At 39.0% G+C, this 23,449-nt stretch overlaps 1 protein-coding gene across 4 annotated transcripts in view; it reads left to right on the top strand.

The window, feature by feature from the left end:
- PAK1 (p21 (RAC1) activated kinase 1) overlaps positions 1-23,449 on the top strand; it is a 169,225-nt gene that overhangs the window by 2,756 nt on the left and 143,020 nt on the right. The window contains exon 2 of one of the 4 annotated variants that reach the window (XM_058306030.2): positions 14,994-15,164. The exons of the other annotated variants lie outside the window; for them this stretch is intronic. The gene's annotated coding sequence lies outside the window, so the exon portion shown is untranslated. The remainder of the gene's footprint in view (positions 1-14,993; positions 15,165-23,449) is intronic. 4 annotated transcript variants of the gene reach the window in all.

Here is a 23,449-nt window from a genome sequence, read left to right as displayed (position 1 = left end):
GCCCTCTGCAGTACTCTTGCAGTAATTTGGGTTTGTATTGTCTTTTCCATTAGCCTGTGAATTTCATGAGGGCAGGGTCTTTTAAACACATTTGTGTCATCAGTGCATAGCAGTGTTCCGGGCTTGGAATAAGGTTGAATGAATGAATGTATGAATGAAGAAGCAAGTCAAGGTTTATGAGATAGGATTATTTAATCCTTTGGGTTAGAATGCTTCATTCTCAAAAGGACATCCCTGTACCAGCATCAGCACAACTTGGGAAGTTGTTAGAAATACAAATTATTGGGCTCCATCCTAGCCTAGGAATGAAAATCTCTGTGGGGATGGCCAAAGTAATGTCTACTTTAACAAGCCCTCTGTGTGATTTTGGTGCTTGCTAAAGTTTGAGAATCACTAGGTTAGAAGATCTGCTCTTGAAAAGGTTAGGATCCTGTCAGCCCATCTCCCCCCCCCCCACCCCCCCTACCCCTATTTTTCTTTCTGGGGCAGAATGTTGCCTGACATAGAACATATTCTGTCATCCATCAATCCTCAGTCTCTTGCCACTAGAATGAAAGCTCCCTGAGGGCAGAAAGTTTCGTTTATTTGATGATTTAGTTCCATTTTTCTGCTGGTTGCTACATTGGGGTTTTATCCACTTATAGTTCTCAGAATGAAGAAGAACCACAATCCAGTATGCAAATCCAAATGAACCCTAACTTTTTTTTTGAGATTTATTTTAGACTGAGCTCTTCTTCCCTTTTTATGTCTGCCTTTCTCCACCAAAGCTTCCAGAATTTTTTTGCCTTATGTTTTTTGCTTTTAGCCAAGACCTGAAACCTGCTGCTGAAATATTTTAGGCCAGGGTTGTTTCTTGAGAGTTTGCAACTTGGTTTTACAAGTTTAAATAAGCACTCTAACTTTTGAACCTTTTAACATGAAGCTGTCTCTTCATATCTCCTGTGGTTTTTGACTTTCTCTAGTGATACTTACCTAAAAGCTGTAGAAGGGCCCCTTTTGACTCCACACAAAGGTTTCTCTTCCTTATGAAACTCTTAAAATGCTTTGTTTCTTCTACTTTCTTATCAGCCCTAAGATCCTATTTCCAGTTTTCTTGTTTCCTATGTTCCCTCTGGGAGAGTAACTTCTTTTTTTTATCCATATATCTATAAATATTTATTGGCCCTTTCTGCACCATGTGCCAGGACCTCTCCTGGGGCAGGATGTTCAACTATACATAGGATGGGTTCTTAAGGATGTAAAGATAATTACGATAGAGTGTGATAGGTGTGAAATGAAGGGATAAAATAGAGGGATTAAAAAAGTGATGTATAGATATCATTTTAATTCCTAATGGTAATGTTGTAATTTCATGTTGTGGAATAATGAAATCCTGGCAAAGTCAGGAGACCTTAATTTAGTCTCTGTTACTGCATGACCTTGAGGAAATAGTTTTATCTCTGTACCATTGTCTCAGCTATAAAATGGGGGTAGTATTATAATATAGTATTATAATTACAGTTGTTATTATAACATAACAGATAGTATTATAATAACAGTTGTTCTCCCTAGTTTACAGTTATGAAGCAACCAAACAAAATATTGAATATAAAGAAACTTAAAAAATATAATTTTTAAATTATTAGCTGACAGTTAACTTATTATCAATAGCTTACGTTATTGAACACCTGCTTTGTACCAAGCACTATGTGAGATATTTAATATGTTTTCTCCAGTCCTCAATAATCATGCAGGATGATTGCTGGTATCTCTGTTTGAGAAATATGGAAGCTAAGGCTCAACCTGGAAAAAAGGAACTTAACTTGTTCAAGGTTTTGCCACTAGTGAGTGGTAGACCTCAATTCCAATCCATATCCACCTGACTCTGTATCTATGTTCTATTTTCAATATATAGGCAGCTTTAATTTTTCTGCATAGAAGATATAGTAATGTTTTACAAGTAAATATATTGCTCTGAGAGTTAAAATTTCCCTTCATTTATCATGTTCTCTTTTTTTGTGCATAGAAAGATTGGCCAAGACAGATTTACGTTTACATTTATATTTATCATTCATAGAGGGAAAATGACATTTTTCACAGGTGTTTTGTTCAGTCTTCATCACAGCCTTGTGAGATCCGTATCCCCCCTTTTTTTTTTGTTGCATCATCTTTTTATTTTTTTTATTCACTTTTTAAAAAATATTACATTCAAAAAATATGAAGTCCCATTCAACCCCACCGCCCCCACCCCCCAATCCCCCCACAGCAACACTCTCTCCCATCATCATGACACATCCATTGCATTTGGTAAGTACATCTCTGGGCATCGCTGCACCTCATAGTTAATGGTCCACATCATAGCCCACACTCTCCCACGTTCCATCCAGTGGGCCCTGGGGGGGGTCTACAATGTCCCGTAATTGTTTGTGAAGCACCACCCAGGACAACTCCAAGTCCCGAAAACGCCTCCACATCTCATCTCTTCCTCCCATTCCCCGCACCCAGCAGCCACCATGGCCACCCTTCCCACCCAATGCCATGTTTTCTCTGTGGACATTGGATTGGTTGTGTCCATTGCACATCTATGTCAAGAGGGGGCTTAGATTCCACATGGATACTGGATGCAATCCTCCTGCTTTCAGTTGTGGCACTCTAGGCTCCATGGTGTGGTGGTTGACATTCTTCAACTCCATGTTAGCTGAGTGGGGTAAGTCCAATAAATCAGAGTGTAGGAGCTGAAGTCTGTTGAGGTTCAGGGCCTGGCTATCATATTGTCAGTCCAGAGATTCAAATCCCCTAGGTATATCTTAAACCCCAGCACCAACTACAATTCCAGTAAAGTAGCATGAAAGGCTTGTGAAAGAGATCCCATCTGAGTCCAGTTCCATCACGCAGAAACACCAGCTCCAAAGAAGGGCCAACTGACATGACAGTGAACCCCATCTGCCATGCCCATAGAACCCATGGGTCTCTTTAGCCCTCAAAAGAACCAACACCTGGGGTTGTATCTACTTTATCTGTGTCAGAGACTCTGCTCAGGTGTGCATAAGGGCAATCCTTCTGACAACCTCCAGACTCTTTTTTTAGAGACTCATAGCCATATAAACTCATTTCTCCTTTCCATTTCCCCCTTACATTAGGTCAAACAGCATTTTAAAGTCTTGTTATTATATGTAGACAGGGATATTCTGCTGATCCGCGTTGAACCTTTAATTCAAGGTCATTTTCTAGTTGCATCATCAGCTGGTATTTGGTAGTGATCCCTCTGTGCCAGGGAGGCTCATCCCCGGGTGTCATGTCCCACGCTGGGGGGAATGCGCTGCATCTACATGCTGAAGTATTTCCATTTTATGAGTTAGGAGACCGAGAACCATAGACACCTTGGCTTCTCACAGACATGTCATTTACAAGTGACTAAATGTGGATTTAAGATCACATTTTAAAATTCTAAATGTAGTACTTTTGCCACTATATCATATTGCTTTTTAAACTATCGGACTAAACTTTGGGACACTAGATATGACCTTTTGGATTGCTTCCCAGTCTTTTTAGCTTCTTCCCCTTAAGAAAACTGATTGAAATCCACAGTTTGAACTAGAAAAAACAGTTGTTGATAAAACTGTCAAATGGGTATGATATTGCAGACTTAGACGATAATGCTTTTCAAAGAAGCTGCAAGGACAGTCTTTCTACAGTATTCTGAGACATCTATGCCTATTTCCTTTGCTTTCGTAAATTTATTAACATATTGTACCATATTTTTCTGCTCTTGTTTTAAGCTTTTTCTCTCATGAATAACTTCCTTCTTTCTCATTCTTCTCATCTTTGAAATGGGGAAAATCACGTATGGGCTAGGATTCTCAAGATTATCCCTTCTCTAGAAATACTGCAATAAGTCTAGAAAGAACCAGACGCTCATTGGTCCTTCATTAATATGAATTTGTGTGGTATTGATTAATTCTCTAAAATTGATCAAAGTCTTAGTTTTAAAGGTCCATTACGTCTTGGCTCTGATTATTCGTGGAGTCAAGGTTTGGTAATTTGCATACCGCAGTGGGAAATCCATTCTTGTTTATGGGGCTCTCTTCTTCCACTTTTCTACTTCCAACTCTCTAGTGTTCCTTTCCCTTTCAAAGTGTGTAAGTGCCAACTGAGGCTGGTAAAAACGTTTTTTCTCTTTTATAGAAGCTGCCTTTTGAATCTCTTGGGATGATAAATGATAGCCTTTGTGTGCCTCCCGCCCTCCTATCTATCTGCCTGCCTGAATCTTAACCCTTTCTTCTAGATCCAGCTTTTCTGTTACCTTCTCTGATTTCCACAAAGCTGGTATTGATGTCTTCCTCATTTGAACTACTTTGTGTATACTGCGATATTATATATCACTTTCTTGGGAAAGAGACATTGAAGGAAGATGCCTAAATTTGAAGTTAGGCATAGAGCTGTTTGGATACTTACGTAAATCTCTGTTTCTTCATTTGAAAATAGAAATAATATCTTAACATGTGAAAATGAACTGTAAGTTGTTGAGCTATGTGGATATTAGATAGATTTGTAATTTTATGACTACAATTATGTATAGCAGTGATTTTTAATTTTGGCTATACTTTTGAATTACTTGTGGAGATTAAAAAAAATACTGCTGCCTGGGCCCTATCCTAGGTTTACTGGATCAAAATCTCTTGGAATCTCTATTTTTCAAGGTTTACAGGTGATTCTGATAGGCAGCCAAGGTTGAGAAAAATAATATATCATAAATTATATTTGCACAGTCTTCTTATAGACCTATTAATATGAAAACTAATGTTTTTATTGCCATTTAAAAAAGTTATTTAATTTGCTAAACACGTTAAAGTATCAGGCATTGTTATGAAATCTGAAGAAACAGATAAATCATACATAATCCTTACCTTCAACTTTATAGTTTCCTGGAGAAACTGGCATGTAAACAGATAATTACCTTATACTGAGACAGATACAACAAAGGGCGATAGGTGTTATGTGAAAACAAAGGAAGCGCATCTAATTCCACTTGAAATGGGGGTTGCTTGACAAGCCTACTTAAAGCAAATGACACCTAGATTGGGTTTTGAAAAGATGAGCAGGGGTTAACCAAGCACAATAGGGGAGGGGTGGGAAGGATGTTCCTGAAAAAGAGAGCCTGTTTGGGGAACCCTGAGTAATTTCAGTATGCCCAGAGGGTAGGGTTCAAGATGGGAAGTGGTGCCAGCAGAGAGATGAAGAGGTTAGAGGATGAAGGGCCTTTTATATAATGTGCAAAGTACTTAACCTAATATTATCTCCCTTAATTCTTTCAACAGCTGCCTGAGTTAATTAGGACAGGTTGTTATCTCCATTTTACAGATGAGAAAAGAGAGGTTAAATCAATCGCCTGCATTATACAGCACAGCTTTAATTTGAAGCCAGGTCCTGACTTTTGAGCTCATTCTTCTTCCATTATACCAAAGCTGTCTTCAACTTTCTGCTCTTGTCATGAGAATCAGGTGATCTCCATGGATAACTTTAATTTGCTTTAATCTTTAATTTGCTTGACTAATGTTGGCTATTAGTTGAGAGTTTGGACTAAGTGACCTCTAACGCTCTTGTGGGCATTTCCTAGGTTTTTTTTTTTTCTTAATTTCTGAAATAGATCTTTTTTTCCCCACGAGCAATCTAAAATATTGTCAGATGTGTCAGATTGGCAGTCTTCCAATTTGAGTGCTGTCATTCAAACCCCCCTTATTTGTTTATAAAATAGATGTATTTTTGTATTTTTCTCTTTTATTATGAAAATAATACATGATTCTCATAAAATTGGACAATACAGAAGAATACAAGGGAATTAAAATCCATCAGAGTTTTATAGTACATATAACCAATATTAGGATTTCATTTATTTCCTTCACAATCTTTTTTTAAAAATGAGATTGGGATGGTGATTCCTGTTTCCTAACTATCCGTCCCTCCCTCGTTGTACTTTGGTTATCAGTGAGATCAGGAACAAATCAGCATCACCAACCTCATTACAACCAGCCCTTCATTGAGAACTTCCAAAGTGTCGACCACTTTATATTCAACCTTTCGATTAATCCTAAAATAATCCTATGTGGTAGGTGCCATTTTATATTCATTTTACAAATGAGGAAATTTAGGAGCAGAGAGATCACTGTGATTTGAAGATGCTTTTATGATTCATGGCAAGTCACTTAACCATTCTGAGCCTCAGTTTTCCTGAGTTGTCATAGACGTGTTTAATTTGATAGCCAACTTCTCAGCTCAAATATTTGATGATAGTGATTTTTTTTCCCTCTTTATTCGAGAAGTTGTGGGTTTGCAGAACAATAATTCAGGACACATTAAACAGGATTCCCATGTTCTGCTCTATTATTAACACTTTGCATTTGTGTGGAACATTTGTTATAATTGATGAAAGCACATTTTAAAAAAAATGTGTTTATTTATTTTTAAGCCCCTCCCTGCCCTGTTATTTGCCCTGGCTGTCTGTTTGCTCTCTGTATCTGTTCATTGTGTATTCTCTGTATCTGCTCGTCGTCTTTTTAGGAGGCACTGGAAAGCAAACCCAGGACCTTCTGTGTGGGAGAGAAGTACCCAATTGCTTGAGCCGCTTCTCCTCCTGCTTATTGAGTCATTGTGTTTCCTTGTTGTGTCTCCTCATTGCTTCATCTCTTTGCACCATCTTGTTGAGTCACCTTGCTGTGCCAGGCCATCATGTCAACTTGCTGTCTTGCTATCTTCTTTAGGAGGCTCTGGGAACCGAACCCAGGACCTCCCATGTAGTAGGCGGGAGCCACATCTGCTTCCCTGACTATTTTAAATATGCAGAAGCCCTAAGAGTAGGTAATAGTTTAGAGCTGAGCTGCTCAATATGGTATTCACTAGCCAAGGTGGCTGAACTTGAAATGCAGCACTCAAATAAAGGTATATTGTAAGTGTAAAAAAATATCCGATTTTGAAGGTTTAATACTGAAAATATTTCATTAACATTTTTATATTACCCATATGTTGAAATGTTAATAATTTGGATATATACAAAAATAATTTAAACTGTTTCCTTTTACTTTTTAAAATATGGCTGTAGAAAATTTAAGATTACATATGTATCTTGTATTTGTGGCTTACATTATATTTGTTTTGGATAGCATTGGTTAGGTGCAACATAGAGGAACTGTAAAAAGGCCATCATAACTGGTGCATAGGAGCAGAAGTGAAATATCAGAGAGGCAGGAAGAAGCCTTTTAAAATGCTACCCTGTGCAATAGATTAGTTAATCCCAAGATATTAAGAAAGGATTATTAAATCTGATTTTTATAGAGGGAGATAATTAGAGACTGCCAGAGGCTTCACTCCCAGAATGGCAGAATTAGTTGCTGAACCAGCACTTTACATAGTGTCTTAAGTGCAGAATGCTCTCCATCACTGTCAGCTAAAACAAACAAATATTGATGAATATATTGATTGACCCAAGTTTCTAAGTGGTCTTGCAACTGCCTCTGGGTATCTATAATATCTAAGTGGAACTAAGTGGAACTCTTGATCAAAAATTGAATTTCTCATTTTAAAAAATTCTGTAGTCTGACTACTCTTAAAACTATATCTTTCAACTTTTCTATATGCCTGAATATTGTCATAATAAAATATTGGGGGGGGTATATACAGTGAGGACCCATATACCCATCTTTTAGATTCTATGATTAATATTTTGCTGTATTTGTTTCATTGCTTATCTATCCATTACTCAGTCCATCATTCATCCCATCCAGATTTTTTCCAATCATTTTAAAATAAATTACAGACATTAGTAACTTCATCCTTAAACACTTTCGGGTTCTTATTTGAACAACCCCTAAACACTTCAGTGTGTAATTCAGTATATAGTAGGCACTCAATAAATGTTTTTTATTTGAATGAATGAAAGTGGAGCCGGCATTCCAACTGAAATCTGTTTGACTAATATACTAAGAACATTTGTTTGATTTACTCAAGTTCAACAAACATACAAGAATCCTTTAAATCTCTGGTGTTGGAATAGGAGAGGAGAGAAGAAACCTGGGTACTTAATATTTAGCTGCCCAGTGCAAAATACCTCCGATCTGAGTAAAACTTGAAGGCAATGCCGTAATACCTACCGAAGGATGTGGAAAATCCTTGAGCTGATCACCAGCTCCTTTGCCATATTGGATCTTTCTTCATTTCATTTGAGTTGAGGAATTACATGTTATTGAAAATGGTAATTTTGATACCCTTGTTACATGTTATTGAAAAATGGCAATTTTCAACACCCTTGGAGGCATTGTCTTTCATAGGGCCTGTTCTTTTTAGTCCTATCCAAGACATCATTTCAAAAATGGGTAGTTTTCTTTTAGGCTAGTATAGGTTTCTTTAAAGTGCTACACAATTCTAACAAGGCTTGACATACATAATGTTACTACCTTTATTCCATTAAAAATAACAGCTCACTCTTTCACAAATTGTTTTGTAACACTACTAACAAATTCAAAACTCACCCTAGCAAATCAACTATTTTTGTTTCTTTTTTCCTTTACATGTAAACACACATTTACATAGTTGAAATCATAATGTAGACGGAAGTTTGTGTTGTTTGCTCTTTTTTCTTGACCTGTAAATGTTTCACCATTACTCCTTAGTCTTCATTATAAAAAGTTTAAGATGATATTGCAGAATTTACTTAAAATCATTGTATCAGCCATGGTTCTACCAGAGAAACCCAACAGTAGGAGATTTTATATATATGTGTGTATGTATGTATTATAATATGGTCTATATTATATATATATGTACACATATATAATATAGGCGATATATTTATATGTGTATTAGGAGATTTATTTCAAGGAATTGGCTCCAGTGATTGTAGGGGCTGTTAAGTCTGAAATTTATATAGCAGGCAGGCAGGAGCTGAAGCTGCAATCCACAGACAGAATTTCTTCTTAGGAAGCTTTGGAAATTCCATGTTTTTTGTTTTTTTTTCTTTTCTTCCCAGCATTATATCTTCAAATTTTGCCCCCATTCTCCACCTGCCACATTGTTCCCTTTTCTTCCTTCACCTCCACCTACCTGTCCTCTGCTCCCAGACTTTGGTTCACCTGTCACAGATAACATAGACTCTTCATATTCCTACTACCAGATCTAACAGTCTATTTGAATTTGCATCCATTCTTGCCTTTCCTCCTCCTTTTACCTGAAGGAAGTGATTATCTTTCTAGGAAAGGCCTGCTTCTCCACTTGTTTTAAATTCTTTCCCTTGTTCCTGTCTCCAAAACTTCACTTTTCAGCATCTGTTAATTTTGCTTTCTACTGAATTATCATAAGCAGCATTGAAACTTTATGGGCAACTTTCCCCTTCCCCACCAAGCAAAAGTGCTCATGAGATTCTGTGTCACCCTCAGCTAAAGCTTGTCTCTGCTCCCCTTAAAAGGTGTTCTTCTTCAAATAACTTTATAACTTCTGCTTCCAGTTCCTTACCTCCTATTTACCCTACTGCCTAGTCCACTCTACTTCTACCCTCCCAAATAACTGCTGTTCCTAAGGCCAACAGTGACCCCCATGGGGCCAAATCTACTTAAATAAACAAAAAACCAAAAACCTCAGGATTATTTACATAAAAAACAATAATCCTTTAATATTATTGAAATATCCATTGTGGTTTAAATGTTATACATTTTTTAATAGTTTGAAATAGAATCCTGATAAAATCTGTAAAGAAAGTTTGATTTGTCTTTTATGTCTCTTTTAATCTTTAAGTTTACTTTTAAAAAAGTCAATTTTATTGATGCATATTCATAAAACATATAGTCCAGCCAAAGTGTACAATCAGTGGTATTTGGTATAATCACAGAGTTGTGCATTCTCACTCAATCAGTATTAGGACATTTTTATTACACCAATCATCATCATCATCATCATCATCATCATCATCATCATCATCATCATCGTCTCTTCTTCACAAATCTGGTCCCTTATCTGGTCTCCTTTTCTCCCTACCTCCCTTTCTTCCTTTCATCAACAAATATTGAATACCTTCTGTGAGCCAGGATCTCCTTAATGTAAAGAAGAATCCCTCTAATGCCAATTATAAAGAGTAATAATTCTATATTTATTTGACTGTTTGTTATTTCTCTAAACTTTAAGCTCCACAGAGCCAAGGATCATGCCTCTTTTGTTCACTATTGTGTCTCATCACCTAGCACAGTACCTGGAACACAGTGAGTGTTGCAAATACTTGCTGCATGAATTAGCTCATGTTATCAATCCAGTTGATTATCTCGCCTCAGTTTTACATCTGTGTTTTTCAAATCTGTTTCTATTTCTGTATTCCTTTTGCTCTGGTTTAGACCACAGTCATGTCAAGCAAATCATTGCTCACCCATACAGTGAAATACTACTTAGGAATTGCTTTATATTTATCTTTCTGAGTTAAAGGCCCAAACAATATATATATGTATTTTGAAATTTATTAGGAAATTTTGGTTGTCAGTTAACTTTTTTTTTGGAGGTACTGGGGAATGAACAGGAAGCAGGTGCTTAACCATGTGAGCTACATCTGCTCCCCTCAGTTAACTTTTTAATGACATTATTTGGGTACCAGTTATCCTCAGGTATCAAGAATCTCCTCTTTATGTGCCTCTTCCCTCATTAGATTGAGTAACCCAAGATTTGGGACCGTATATTACTCATTATATTCCTAATTGACCTAGTCAGAGTCTGGCACATAGGAGATGCCTAAAAAATACATGGCGATGATAATTTGAAAGTATTTGGAAAAACTCCTTGAGAAGGTACTGTTTGGTCAAGAGCTTGTATAGTAGGTGAAAGAGTAGGGTTTGACTGTTAAACTGTTAGATCAAAAGGGAAAAGCTCTCTTATTTTTCCTTTTGTCAGCTCTGGTTTAGTGTGTACTTTAATATTCAGGGTCTGTTTGCTGCCCAAATAGCTCTTGCTCTCATTGTAATTCTTCCTGGAGATTGAGATGGAAATGAGGAAAGCGTTGGGCTGCTGCCTGGGCATCCACATTCATGAGAATTTAGAAATGAGGAAGGACCAAATGCCATGCCTGACCTAGACTGATCCAGGTCAACCAATCATTGCTTTCCTGTCTCTCCTTTTGTTCTCTGTCCTCCAGCCTTCCTATTTGCTCTAAGTTTGTGTGGCAGCTGTTGTCCTGGAGGCCTTTATACCAATTAATAGAATGCTAATGTGCTTTTTAATGAAGTAATGGAAGCACATGGTCCCAGCTACTGGCTAAGAACTGCGAAAGTAGCAGCCTTCATAGTGCTTTTCACTGACAACAATTGGACTTCAGGATTAGGCACCTGTATACCTTTTCACATTGTTTTTGAAACCCTGGAAACAGAGGCCAAAGTGGCATAGGGAGTCTAACCCTTCATTTTATGAAACAAGGGAAAAAAACCCTCAAGAAAATAAAGCTCATGCAAAATTAATAATTCCTTATCTTGCATTTTAACCAGGCTCTTTTTTATGTAAATATAATTTTATCCTCTACGTTGTATGTTAGTTAAAAACCTTTGTGCACTGACCTAACTTTGAATCCTGCGGCCCTGCCACTTTCTGATTGTGGGTTGCTTAACCTCTGTAGCTTTAGTTTCTTTATCCTTAAAATATGGTACTAATAACCTGGTAACAAACACGCTTTGGAGATTTGTATTATACGAAGTAATGATTGTAAAGCATTTAACAGGTTCTGGCAAACAGCAAGTGCTCAATAAATGTTTGTTATTATTATTATGGGGTAGGGAAACTATAATAATCCTAAACATTCGTACTTTACCTTAATTTACAACCCTGTCTTTGAAACCTTTGTTCCTAAATCTTCTTTAATTCAAATATAAGCCTTGTGAAAGCAAGGACTCTGTCTTTTACCTCCCTGTATTCTCAGCACCTAGAACAGTTTTTAGCACATTGTAAATGCTCAGTAAGTATTTGATTAGTTAATGAATTCTCTTGGGGAAATTTTCTATGAATAACAACTAAATTTAGATATTCACTTGAATCCTTTTTTCTTTGCACTTAAAAATATATATACATTTGCACTTGTTTTCATAGTTTTTGCGTTGTGTCCTTGATCTTTTCAGATGTCTTTGTTTCCCTCTACATTGTTAAAACTTAAAGAGAGGGGACTGTGATCTCTGCTATCGGAATTTCCCTATAGATCCTAGGGTACAGTATTTTTGGTACACAGTTAATTATTGATAATTGACTATAAAGTCACTTCTATTCAACATTAATTTGTTGAGCAGAAACAAATAATATGCTGTGGCATCATACCCAACTAATTCTAAGACATTGTGAACTCATGGGTGCTGTAGTCCTTTGTGGCGAGAGATACCTTACTGCTTTTTTGAATGCTGTTTTTTTGCACTTGATATACTCGTCTCTCTCCTCCCTGTCCCTTCTTTGCCAAATGACATACTGTTCATTCTTCAGGGCTCAGTCTCTTCTGTCAAGTCGTTTTATTTTTTCCTTTCCTCTGTGATTAACTCCTCTTACGTAAGCCTCTTCTTGGAAGAAGTGGGTGCTTTTGCACATGGGTGATTTGGAGGGAATATGTTTCAGGCTGAGGGAAGAGTTGGTGCAAAGACAAGAAAAGAAAGTGTTGGTGTTATGGAAATAATATAGTAAATATTATATGTTATCATTAGTGTAGGCCAATTTATTGGTCAGGGTTATTAATAGTAGCAAGCAACAGAATCTATTCTAGCAAATTAAAGCAAAAGGGAAATTTATTAACAGTACCAGAGATATTAAAGGATTTAGGAGAAAGCTGAAGAAATGGGCTCTAGGCTGAACTTCCAGGAACAGAGTTCCCATACGATACTATAGAACTGAGCTCCCAAGGATGTTGCTGTCTTTGCCATGATCTAGAAACTACTGCTACAGCTGCTAGCCCTAGAACTATGCTGGCTCTGCAGCAGTTTATTCCAGCAAAGGGATGTCCTGTGCCCAGTCTCTTTCCTCTGGTAATTTATTTCCAAATCTGTATCTAGTGTAAAAGCATCTGATTGGTGGAACCTAAATCACATTTAAAAGGGAGTCTGGGGAAGCGGACTTGGCCCAGTGGATAGAGCATCCGCCTATCACATGGGAGGTCCAAGGTTCAAACCCTGGGCTTCCTTGACCCGTGTGGAGCTGGCCCATGCACAGTGCTGATGCGCACAAGGAGTGCCCTGCATGCAGGGGTGTCCCTGCATAGGGGAGCCCCACATGTAAGGAGTGCGCCCCGTAAGGAGAGCCGCCCAGCGCGAAAGAAAGTTGAGCCTGCCCAGGAATGGTGCCGCACACACGGAGAGCTGACACAGCAAGATGATGCAACAAAAAGAAGCAGATTCCCATGCTGCCAACAACAGCAGAAGGGGACAAAGAAGAACACACAGCAAAATGGACACAAAGAACAGACAACTGGGGGGGAAGGGGAGAGAAATAAATAAAAAAATTAATAAATAAAATAAAAGGGAGTCTGGGAATTACAGTTTTTTGCCTTCCAGCCTATGCAATACCTGAAGCTAAGCTAGGAGGGGATTAAACGGAGTGTTGAGCAAGCCAGTCTACAGATTCTGCCATATCCAGGTGGCTTGTAGCCTCTTCTAGTACCAAATTCTGTGTCATTTGGAATTCTCTGAGCTTAAGTAGAAATTCTGACTCAAATTTGGCTTAAATCATGTAGAAATTTATATTTAAGCTTGTGTTACTTTTATCCCTAAAGTGGCTTCCCTCATGGTAGTAAATTGACTGACGAGGAACAGTTGGGGAGATGTACTTCTTTGTTTACCGGTGGACAAGAGAGACACACTGACTGAGATTGACTTCTTTCCCCCAAATGGATGAAAAGTTCTTCTCTTTAGTTCAGTTGGACCAATTTGGTTATTTGCCCATCTCTTTTGCTTTCCTTTGACTAAAAAAAGGAAGAAAATAAAAGCATTCTACTACTTAGACACACACACATATACACAAGTTGCCAGGGATATGCCAGATGCTAAATGGTTAAGTTTCTGAACTAATCACTGGAATGGAGAATGGGTTTATGGATTTGGTTTGGATGTTTAAGCAGTACCTATGCCTGGAGCCAGGGTTGAGGTCAGCTTTCTTTTACAGTGGTTCTCAAGGTGTAGTCCTTGGAAGCTTGTTAAAAATGCACATTTTTGGGCCACATCCCAAACCTACTGAATCAAAAACCCTGGACCCCAGGCTTAAATCTGTGTTTTAACAAACTCCGCAGGTGATTCTGACTGCATGCTAAATTTGAGACCCAAAACCTTAGTAAAAGAAGCTGATGAAGGATGAATACCTGATAGAAAACCAGGCCTCTGGTACGAGGAGGAAGGGGAAATTGATGCTGGGTAGGGAGCCAGCAGCATACATTTCAAAACTGTAAATACAGATGGGGGTCAGGTCATGGGGAATCTCGAATATCTCCCTATGGTTGCTGTGAGGTATACAATTGGGTGACATGTATGTGAGGAATTTGTGCAATAAAGGAGGTAGATTATACTAGGGATGAAGTAGAAAGTACATTGAACTTGGAGTCAGAAGTTTTGGTTCTCATCCTTATCTCTTGAGCTTCAGACTGCTCATCTGTAAAACGGAATATAATTACTGGGGTGTTGGGAGAATTACATAAATAAATGTATGTGGAAGTGCTTAGTACTTTGTGGCAGTTTCATGTTATTTATGAATTTCAAAAAGAGATATAGATTATGTTTGTAAACTGGTCTGTTCTCTGGGCGTGATAACCTTTGATTGTATTAAATTCAGAGGTTTACGTTTACTTCATTAAATCAAGATAAGGGCTTTTATTTGTCCACGTCATTAGGGCAACTCAGGGTTGAGTCCCCGCCCCCTTTGCAGGCTATATAAACGGACGCTTACTCAAGGAGAACATACAGTAGAAGACATGGCAGAGGAGAGGAGTTTTGATGCTGGAACCCTGGGGAGAGCTGAGCCATTTGCCTGATCGTTTGCAGCTGAAGAGACCAAAGCCCTGAGCAGCTGAGAAGGCGGTGAAAGAACCGAGCCCTCCAGCCTACAGCTGAGATCAAAAGAAGCTGGGCCCACGAGCCTTAAGAGTAAGAGGAAGGCAGAACCCTCTCAGACTTCGCCCTCCACCTTGCTTCAACACGTGGCAACACGCTTTGGTGAGAGAATTAACCTCGAGTTGGACTCTTCAGGGCCTTGTAACTGTAAGCTTCTACCTCAAATAAATACCCTTTATAAAAGCCAACAGGTTTCTGGTACTTTGCATCAGCACCCCTTTGGCTGACTAGTACATATCTCTTTTGGCATTTTAATAAGTAACATTTATTGAATCTGCATGCTGCGTGATTAAAGTAGAATGCACTTCATTCTGAGGACATGGGGAGTCATACTTCCTCAGGAGTATCTAAAGACAATTTCATGGTTCTCAGTGAGCGTTTCATGTCTCAGGTCCTTGATCATATTTCATGTTGTCTCTGGCTTAACTGCATGAACAAGGTTTCTACTTTTGTTCTCTTATCCTAGGGCATTATGTGAATTATTTAGTCACAGGGTTATAGAGGTTTCTTTTTGCTCTTATAACTAATAGGTATTCAGGGTGATGTGACCATACATATTTAATGTTCTGCCTTGGCAATATAACTCAGTCCTTTAATTTTCTTCAGTGAACTCATTTTAATTTGTAACACTATGCCCTCTTCCCCCAATTTTTGTTTTCTTACATATTTCACATTTAAAAAATATGGAATACTTATCAATTCATATTAGAGTGGGAAAGGTATTTAGAATTGGTTGGGCTCACTCCCTTACTTTATATACAACTATAAGACAGGCAGGAAAAGTAATTTACTTAAAGTCTTATGTATCAATCTTTTTTCCCTCTTCCTATTTCTGGGCATGAAAGAATTTACATCTGGGGTTAAATTTCATATTTTCTATAATATTATTTAGTTAAAAATCATTCGTAAATTGTTATGATAGGATTTAGTTAATAGTCATGGTCTGCTGTAAGTGAGGCAGAGCTGTTGACTCAATCTAAGGAGAGATGAACTAATCAAAAGAAGTGTTATGAATTCAACAAAGGGAAGAGGAGACCCACTGTGGACAAATTGTTCTCTCCTAGGTATACTTGGTGTGTTATATTACATGTGCCTGTTATTGGATGTGCCAACATTGTGTTATTAGGTGGTTTGTGGCCTTTTCTTTATTTTTATCTAGGATGTTTGAGGAAGGAAGGGATGAATTGAATGGGTAATTTCTACTGTGTGGTGCTGAGCACTTTCTGCCTTATTTATACTGCAAATAATACTACCTTTTTTTTCTTCTTTTCTTTCTTTTAGAAAGTTACTGTTCGGTGGCAAGGAAACCAGAGAAACTGCTTCTCATGGACTTGTTGCTACTGATTAAAACCTGGGTTGGGGGAGGGGGTGAGGTATATGGGAATGCCTGTATTTTCAATGTAATATTTATGTAATCTGAAAGTTCTTTAAAAATAAAATAAAAACCCAAACAAACCTAGATTGCCAACTTAAGGGGATTTCAGGGGTTATCTAGTCCAATACCTTTAATTTATGTATGAGAGAATGGAGGCCAAGTACATGTTTACTGAAACTGCATGATTCCGTTTAAACAGTAAGTTACAGAGTCATGACCCATATCTTAGCATTTCTGACTCCCTGCTAAGTATATTTCCATTATACACTTCTGCAAAGCACAGTGTGAGAAAAGATGTGTGGTAGTGGAGAGAGCACAGGTTTGAGGGCAAGAGATGTGGGTAAAAACCATGGCTCTGCCACTTAATGACGTGTTCCGGAGAAAGTGGTATCACTTCCTCAAGAGCCAGTTTCCTGGTTTGTAAAATAGGATAATGTTAATACTTATTATTACTTTTATTCCCACCCCTCGGCTTTTTTGCCTCCTGTCTGCTCTCTCTGTCCATTTGCGGCGTGCTTTTCTGTGTTTTTGCTTGTGTCTCTCCCTTTTTGTTGTGTCACCTTGCTGAGTTGGCTCTCCCTGGCACTTACAGGCCAGCGGCACTCTGCAGTGCCCGGACAGGTGGCTCTCCATAGCATGGGGGTGAGCCTGCTGTCACAAGGAGGCCCCGGGATGTGAACCCAGGGCCTCCCATGTGGTAGGCAGGAGCCCAATTGATTGAGCCACAGCCGCTTCCCATTAATACTTCTTCTACCTACCTCACAGGGTTATTATTAGAATAAAAGGTGAGATGTAGTGATAAATATGAAGACTTTATAAAGTTGGTAGAGCTTATTTGCTTATGAATTTCAACTCCATCATTTATTAAGTATGTAATTTGGGGCAAGTTACTTAATTTCTGTGAATCCAATTTTTTTCTCTTTGTAAAACTGAAACAATAGTAACTCCTTTGCAGGGTTGTTTTGAGGATGTTAGTATATGAAAAGCATCTAAAATGATGCCTGGCACATAATAGGTGTTCAATAAATATCTTCTGAGGCCCTCTCAGAAGACTTAGTTCCATCTTCTCAGAACAATTCCTCTAAAGGCTTAAAATAGAATAGCAGAGCTTGTTCTGTGGTTTTAAAACTATTTTGTAGAGTTTGATTCTGGAAGCCAAAGGTGGGATAAGGTATGAGCTTTGCTGTTGGTCATGTTTCCATTCTAAACCTATGGTCAGGCTCTTCTGCTCAGGGAAGGGCCTTTAGAGAAAAGGCGGGTTTTGTGTGAATTGATTGAATAAGAGAAGGAGGAAAGTAGAAGGGAAACTCTGGAGGGAAAATGTAAGTAGGAAAAGTGGTTTTACTTCTGATCACCTCTGTCTGCAGCCCCTTGAATAGCAGCATGTCAGGGACCTTAGTGGCGAAATGTATTAAAAAAAAAGTTTTATTGATAATGTATTAATAAAGCATACAATTCACCCAAAATGTACAATCAGCGGTATTTGGTGTAACCACATAGATATGTATTCATCACTTCAATATTAGAGCATATTTGTTATATCAAGAATAATAAAAAACAGACAAAAAATTCATCATGTCAAACTCTTTATGCTTCTCCTGCTGTACATAGCTGCTATTTGTGGCTGTTCTTGCACATTTGTTTTTTTAAAAGCAGTTTTAATGAGATATAGTCACATACCATATGATCTATACAAAGTGTATAATCAGTGGCTTTTAGTATAGTCACAATGTTGTACATTCATCACCACAATTTTTACAAGTTTCATTACTCCAAGAAAGAAAAACTCCACACCCCTTAGCAGTCACTTCTCAATCCCTCTATCCTTCTCCAGCCCTACATAACCACTAATCTTTATAAATTGATTTATATTTATATTTTATATAAATGGAATCATACAATATGTAGTATTTTGTGTCTGGTTTCTTTCATTTTATGCAATTTTTTTTGATATTAATATCTTATAGTTTTAACATACATTTGTTTAGTTTTAAAGAAAAACAGTCATATATGCAGTTTTAACCATATTCATATTTTACTTGTGGTTTTACTATGTTATACAGTCCCATGTTACATTTTTTAGCTTTCCTTTTAGTAACATACATGTCCTTAGACTTTCCCTTTAAGCCAGTCATACCCACATAAGATCTTTTTTTTTTTAAGATTTATTTATTTATTTCTCTCCCTTCCCCCCCCACCCCAGTTGTCTGTTCTCTGTGTCTATTTGCTGCATCTTCTTTGTCCACTTTTGTTGTTGTCAGCGGCACAGGAATCTGTGTTTCTTTTTGTTGCGTCATCTTGCTGTGTCAGCTCTCTGTGTATACTGCGCTGTTCCTGGGCAGGCTGCACTTTCTTTCGCGCTGGGCAGCTCCCCTTATGGGGCGCACTCCTTGCACGTGGGGCTCCCGTACACGGGGGACACCCCTGTGTGGCAAGGCACTCCTTGTGCACATCAGCGCTGCGCGTGGGCCAGCTCCACACGGGTCAAGGAGGCCTGGGGTTTGAACCGCGGACCTCCCATGTGGTAGACGGATGTCCTAACCACTGGGCCAAGTCCGCCGCCATAAGATCTTAGTATGATGTGTTTTTTTTTTAAAGATTTATTTTTTATTTCATTCTCTCCCCGTCCCCCCCGCCTCCCCCCCTTGTTCTGCTCTCTATGTCAATTCACCATGTGTTCTTCTGTGTCTGCTTGCATTCTTGTCAGCGGCACCAGAAATCTGTCACTTTTTGTTGTGTCATCTTGCTGTGTCAGCTCTCCATGTGTGTGGTCAGTGCCACTCCTGGGCAGGCTTTGTTTTTTTTTCACACGGGGCAGCTCTCCATGAGGGACACACTCCTTGTGCATGGGGCTCTCCTATGCCAGGGACATAGGAGTGTGCACTCCTTGCACACATCAGCACTGCACGTGGGCCAGCTCACCACATGGATCAGGGGGCCCTGGGTTTGAACCCTGGACCTCCTATATGGTAGGCAGATGCTCTGTCAGTTGAGCCACATTCACTTCCCAGTATGATCTTTGTCTTTGAGGCTATAAATGTCAAATACTGGTTCAATGTCTTATTCCTCTTCTGTGCCATACACCTGACTCACAGTAATATATATTTTCATTGAAAGAATGACTATCTGAAGTGGAGAACTACTGTGGCCTTTAGGGGTCCATCAGTCCTTAGTGGCCCCTAATGTCTCCTCCCAGCTCCTTGCAGAGATATTTGTATTTAACCAGGCTTCTCTAGTCTTAAACCTTAAGCAGTTGCAGAATTTCAGATCCTTAAATGTTTTGGGTGTTAGGCATTGCTCTGCCGCTAACTTCTCTTTGTAACCTTGGTCAGTCCAGACAGCTATTTCCTACATCCCTAGTCATTGTGTGGGACTTACCAGGTTCCTCTTTCTGGTTTTTAGTGTTAGGGTGGAATTTGTGCTTCTAATGCACAAGAGCTGGAAAACATGAAATCCACATTGTTGGGCAAACAGTATTTCCTTAGAGGTTCCAGGATTATGGGAAAATGTAATCCTGGGATACCCTCCCCTTCTTGAAAAAAAAAGAATACTCTCACATAAACCATTAATTTATTAAGTACGTAGTGAGCATATATACTATGTAGCAGATATTCTGCTGGGTGTTCTGCATATATATTATCTTAACAAATACAAATAACCCTTTGAGTTAGACTGATGGCATTGATCTCAATTTCATAGTTAAGGATTCTAAAATTTAGATAAGGAAAATGACTTGTTTTAGCTAGTAAAGGATAATAGGTTCAGGTTTTGAACCCAGATCTTTATAACTCCAAAGATAAGCACTGATTGCCATGTCTGTCTACCATACCAGAATGGGAGACCCTTGAAGGCTGGGCTCTCATCCTTTTCAAATCTGTCTTCCCTGTTCTCAGCATAGGGGCTGATATAGACTAATTTTTGTAGCGTATTGAAAAGACAGACTCGGAGTGTAGGGCAAATGGGATGAGGGTATGGAGAAAACTGTTTCCTGTCTACATTATTTGCCCAGGGAAGTCCTAGTCCTAGTTATAGTTTTCTTATAATTCTTGGGATCAAGAAGGAAAGCATTATTCACTCCAGAAATCCATAATGTTACCTAACACAAATATTATTATAATGTCTCATAAAACTTTTTTTTACTGTATGGTCTTGAAGAAAAAATGAGATAATAGAAAAGTGCCTGCCTGAACAGTGAAGTTTTATGTTAAGTTGTTTTCAGCCCTGGCTCTACCTGCCCCATCCCCTCTCTGGGCTTCAGTTTCTCTATATGTACAATGAGGTGTTGAACTGGATGACCTCTGAAGCACCTGACAGCTTAGCCATTTAGATAATGGTCTCGTACCTGTTCCATTGCTTGCTTCTCTCCCCATTAACATGGTAACAGATAAGTGATGCCCTTGATGTCCTGCAGCCCTATACTCCCTTTCTGCCTAGTTCCCTTTAAAGTCCATTGCCTGATTTAGTTTAATTTCCTCATAAAGCTATTTATATGTGGCTAGTGTTCCCTTTTGAGATTGAATTGAATTGCAGGTCTCAGAAAGTGGTGGAAGCACCTTTCACAAATGTGATTGCACCAAAAGCCCATCAAGTCAAGTCCTGCCCCCAAAGAAGAGAAAATCTCTGGATTCCTTAGCCAGTGAAGAGCTTCTACCGTGAGCTCTCTGGGCTTATTTTACTATTTTAAGAAGGGACATTTCCTTTTAAGTTACAGATACCCCCTTCTGTATATGTTTAATATCCTTGGGCCATTTTTGTGTTGCTCCTTAATTTCCATTCATTTTCCTAAGTCTAGTCCTCAGGTTAGATAAAATAAATTCAAGCTCCCCTTTATATTACAGTCCTTTATAATCACAATGGTGATTTTATTTCTAGTCTTCTCAAGCTAAATATTTTCAAGATTTTTCAGATGACTGCCTCTCCTTGCCTTTCATACCCACTTTTCTCTCCAAAGAAACTGCTCATCGGTCAGCCTTTCTCATGCTAATCTACTTCAGGTCCTGTAGCCCATTACTTCCACCACCCACGTTTTCTCTCTGTTGCTTGAATAAGCATGTTCCCTTAACTTGATCCTCATAGTTTCTTTCTTTTAAGCTGTTTTCCTTTGCTTGCTGTATTTCTACTCAAACTTCAAGGCCCAGTTCAAATATTTCTTGTTCTGATGCCTCCCTAGACATTCTCCTGTCCCAGACAGATATATCCCTTCCTTCATTGTTTGTATGGTACTTTGTTCGAGTTGACAGCATTTATCATTCTATCTTATATTATTTGTTATTCTATTCTTTCTAATCCAACATACTTTAAAACAACATAGCTCTTCCAAGGTTAGAAGTACCTAGCATATGCTGGGTGATCATTTAAAGAGGAAATTAACATTTATTGAATGCTTTACTGTTGTGCACTTTGCCTTATAGATACTCTGAATTTTCACAACACGTCTATGAGAAAGGTATTATGCCCATTTTGCATATGAATTAATTCAGCCTCAGAGATATTACATGGTTTTATTTATGATCTCACAGCTCAAAATGGGATTCAGATTCTAGTTTGCTGGCTCTAAAGCTTGAGCTTATTTAGAACTATTTTTCTGACTCCTAACTCAGTATTCTTTTTGTGCACATCAGAAACTCACAAAATAGGGAAGTGGATGTGGCTCAAGTGATAGAGCTTCTGCCTACTATATGGGAGGACCTCGGTTAGATCCCTGGGGCCTCCTGGTAAAAAAGAAGAAGAGAAAGTGTGCGCATGTGGTGAGCCAGTGCCCTGCACAAGTGAGTCACGCAGCAAGATGGTGACACAGCAAAAGAGAGGCAAGGGGAGAGTCAAGGTGAAGCATAGCAGAAACCAGAAACTGAGGTGGCACAATTGACAGGGAACCTCTCACCCCATCAGAGGTCTCCAGGACTGAATCCCAGTGAATCCTAGAGAGAAAATGAGAAGAGAAGACAACATAGATAGCAAAAACAGCAGGGCAGAAGAAAGGGAAGGGGGGAAAATCTTAAAAAAAAACAAACGATGATGGAAGCAAGCGGATTTGGCTTGAGCCGTTGAGCACCTGCTTCCCATATGGGAGGTCTTGGGTTCAGTTTCTGGTGCCTCCTAAAAACAAACAACAAGCAAACAAATGAAGAAACCAATTCAGGGGAGCTGATGTAGTTCAGTGGTTGAGTGCCAGCTTCCCACATATGAGGTCCTGGGTTTAATCCCCAGCCCTGGTACCTCAAAAAACAAAAAACAAAACAATAACAATTATGGACAACAGTTCAAATGGGGGTAGGGTAGAATGAGGAGCAAATAGCTGTGGCAATTACATAATGCCTGTGTATTAAGAATTGGCTCTGCGAAGTGGACTTGGCCCAATGGATAGGGCGTCCGCCTACCACATGGGAGGTCCGCGGTTCAAACCTTGGGCCTCCTTGACCCGTGTGGAGCTGGCCCATGTGCAGTGCTGATGCGTGCAAGGAGTGCCCTGCCACACAGGGGTGTCCTCTGCATAGGGGAGCCCCAGGTGCACGGCGCGCACCCCGTAAGGAGAGCCACCAGTGCGAAAGAAAGTGTAGCCTGCCCGAGAATGGTGCCGCACACACAGAGAGCTGACACAAAGATGACATAACAAAAAAAAAGAAACACAGATTCCTGATGACACTGATAAGGATAAAAGCGGTCACAGAAGAGTGCAACAAATAGACACAGAGAGCAGACCATTGGGCGGTGGGGGGGCGGGGGGGACGGGGAAGGGGAGAGAAATAAATAAAAAATAAATAAAAAATATAGAAATGAATCTGGGAGTGGGTGTAAGCTCAGTTGTTTAGTGCCACTTCCCATGTATGAGGTCCCAGGTTCAATCTCTAGTACCTCCTTTAAAAGAAAAGAATATTTCAGCTGGTTAACAGATACATCAACACCTACCTTTGGGCCTGTTCATCCTAAAAAAGGATGAAAAGCTGCTTCTCTCACACTACCACAGGCAAGGTGAATGATCTCAGCTTTTACCTGAAACAGTGTTAGTACTTCT

The sequence above is a fragment of the Dasypus novemcinctus genome, chromosome 10, assembly GCF_030445035.2.
Source record: "Dasypus novemcinctus isolate mDasNov1 chromosome 10, mDasNov1.1.hap2, whole genome shotgun sequence".
Taxonomy (NCBI): Eukaryota; Metazoa; Chordata; class Mammalia; order Cingulata; family Dasypodidae; genus Dasypus; species Dasypus novemcinctus.
Note: the sequence above shows the minus strand (reverse complement) of the source record. Positions and strands in the feature narration are given on the sequence as shown.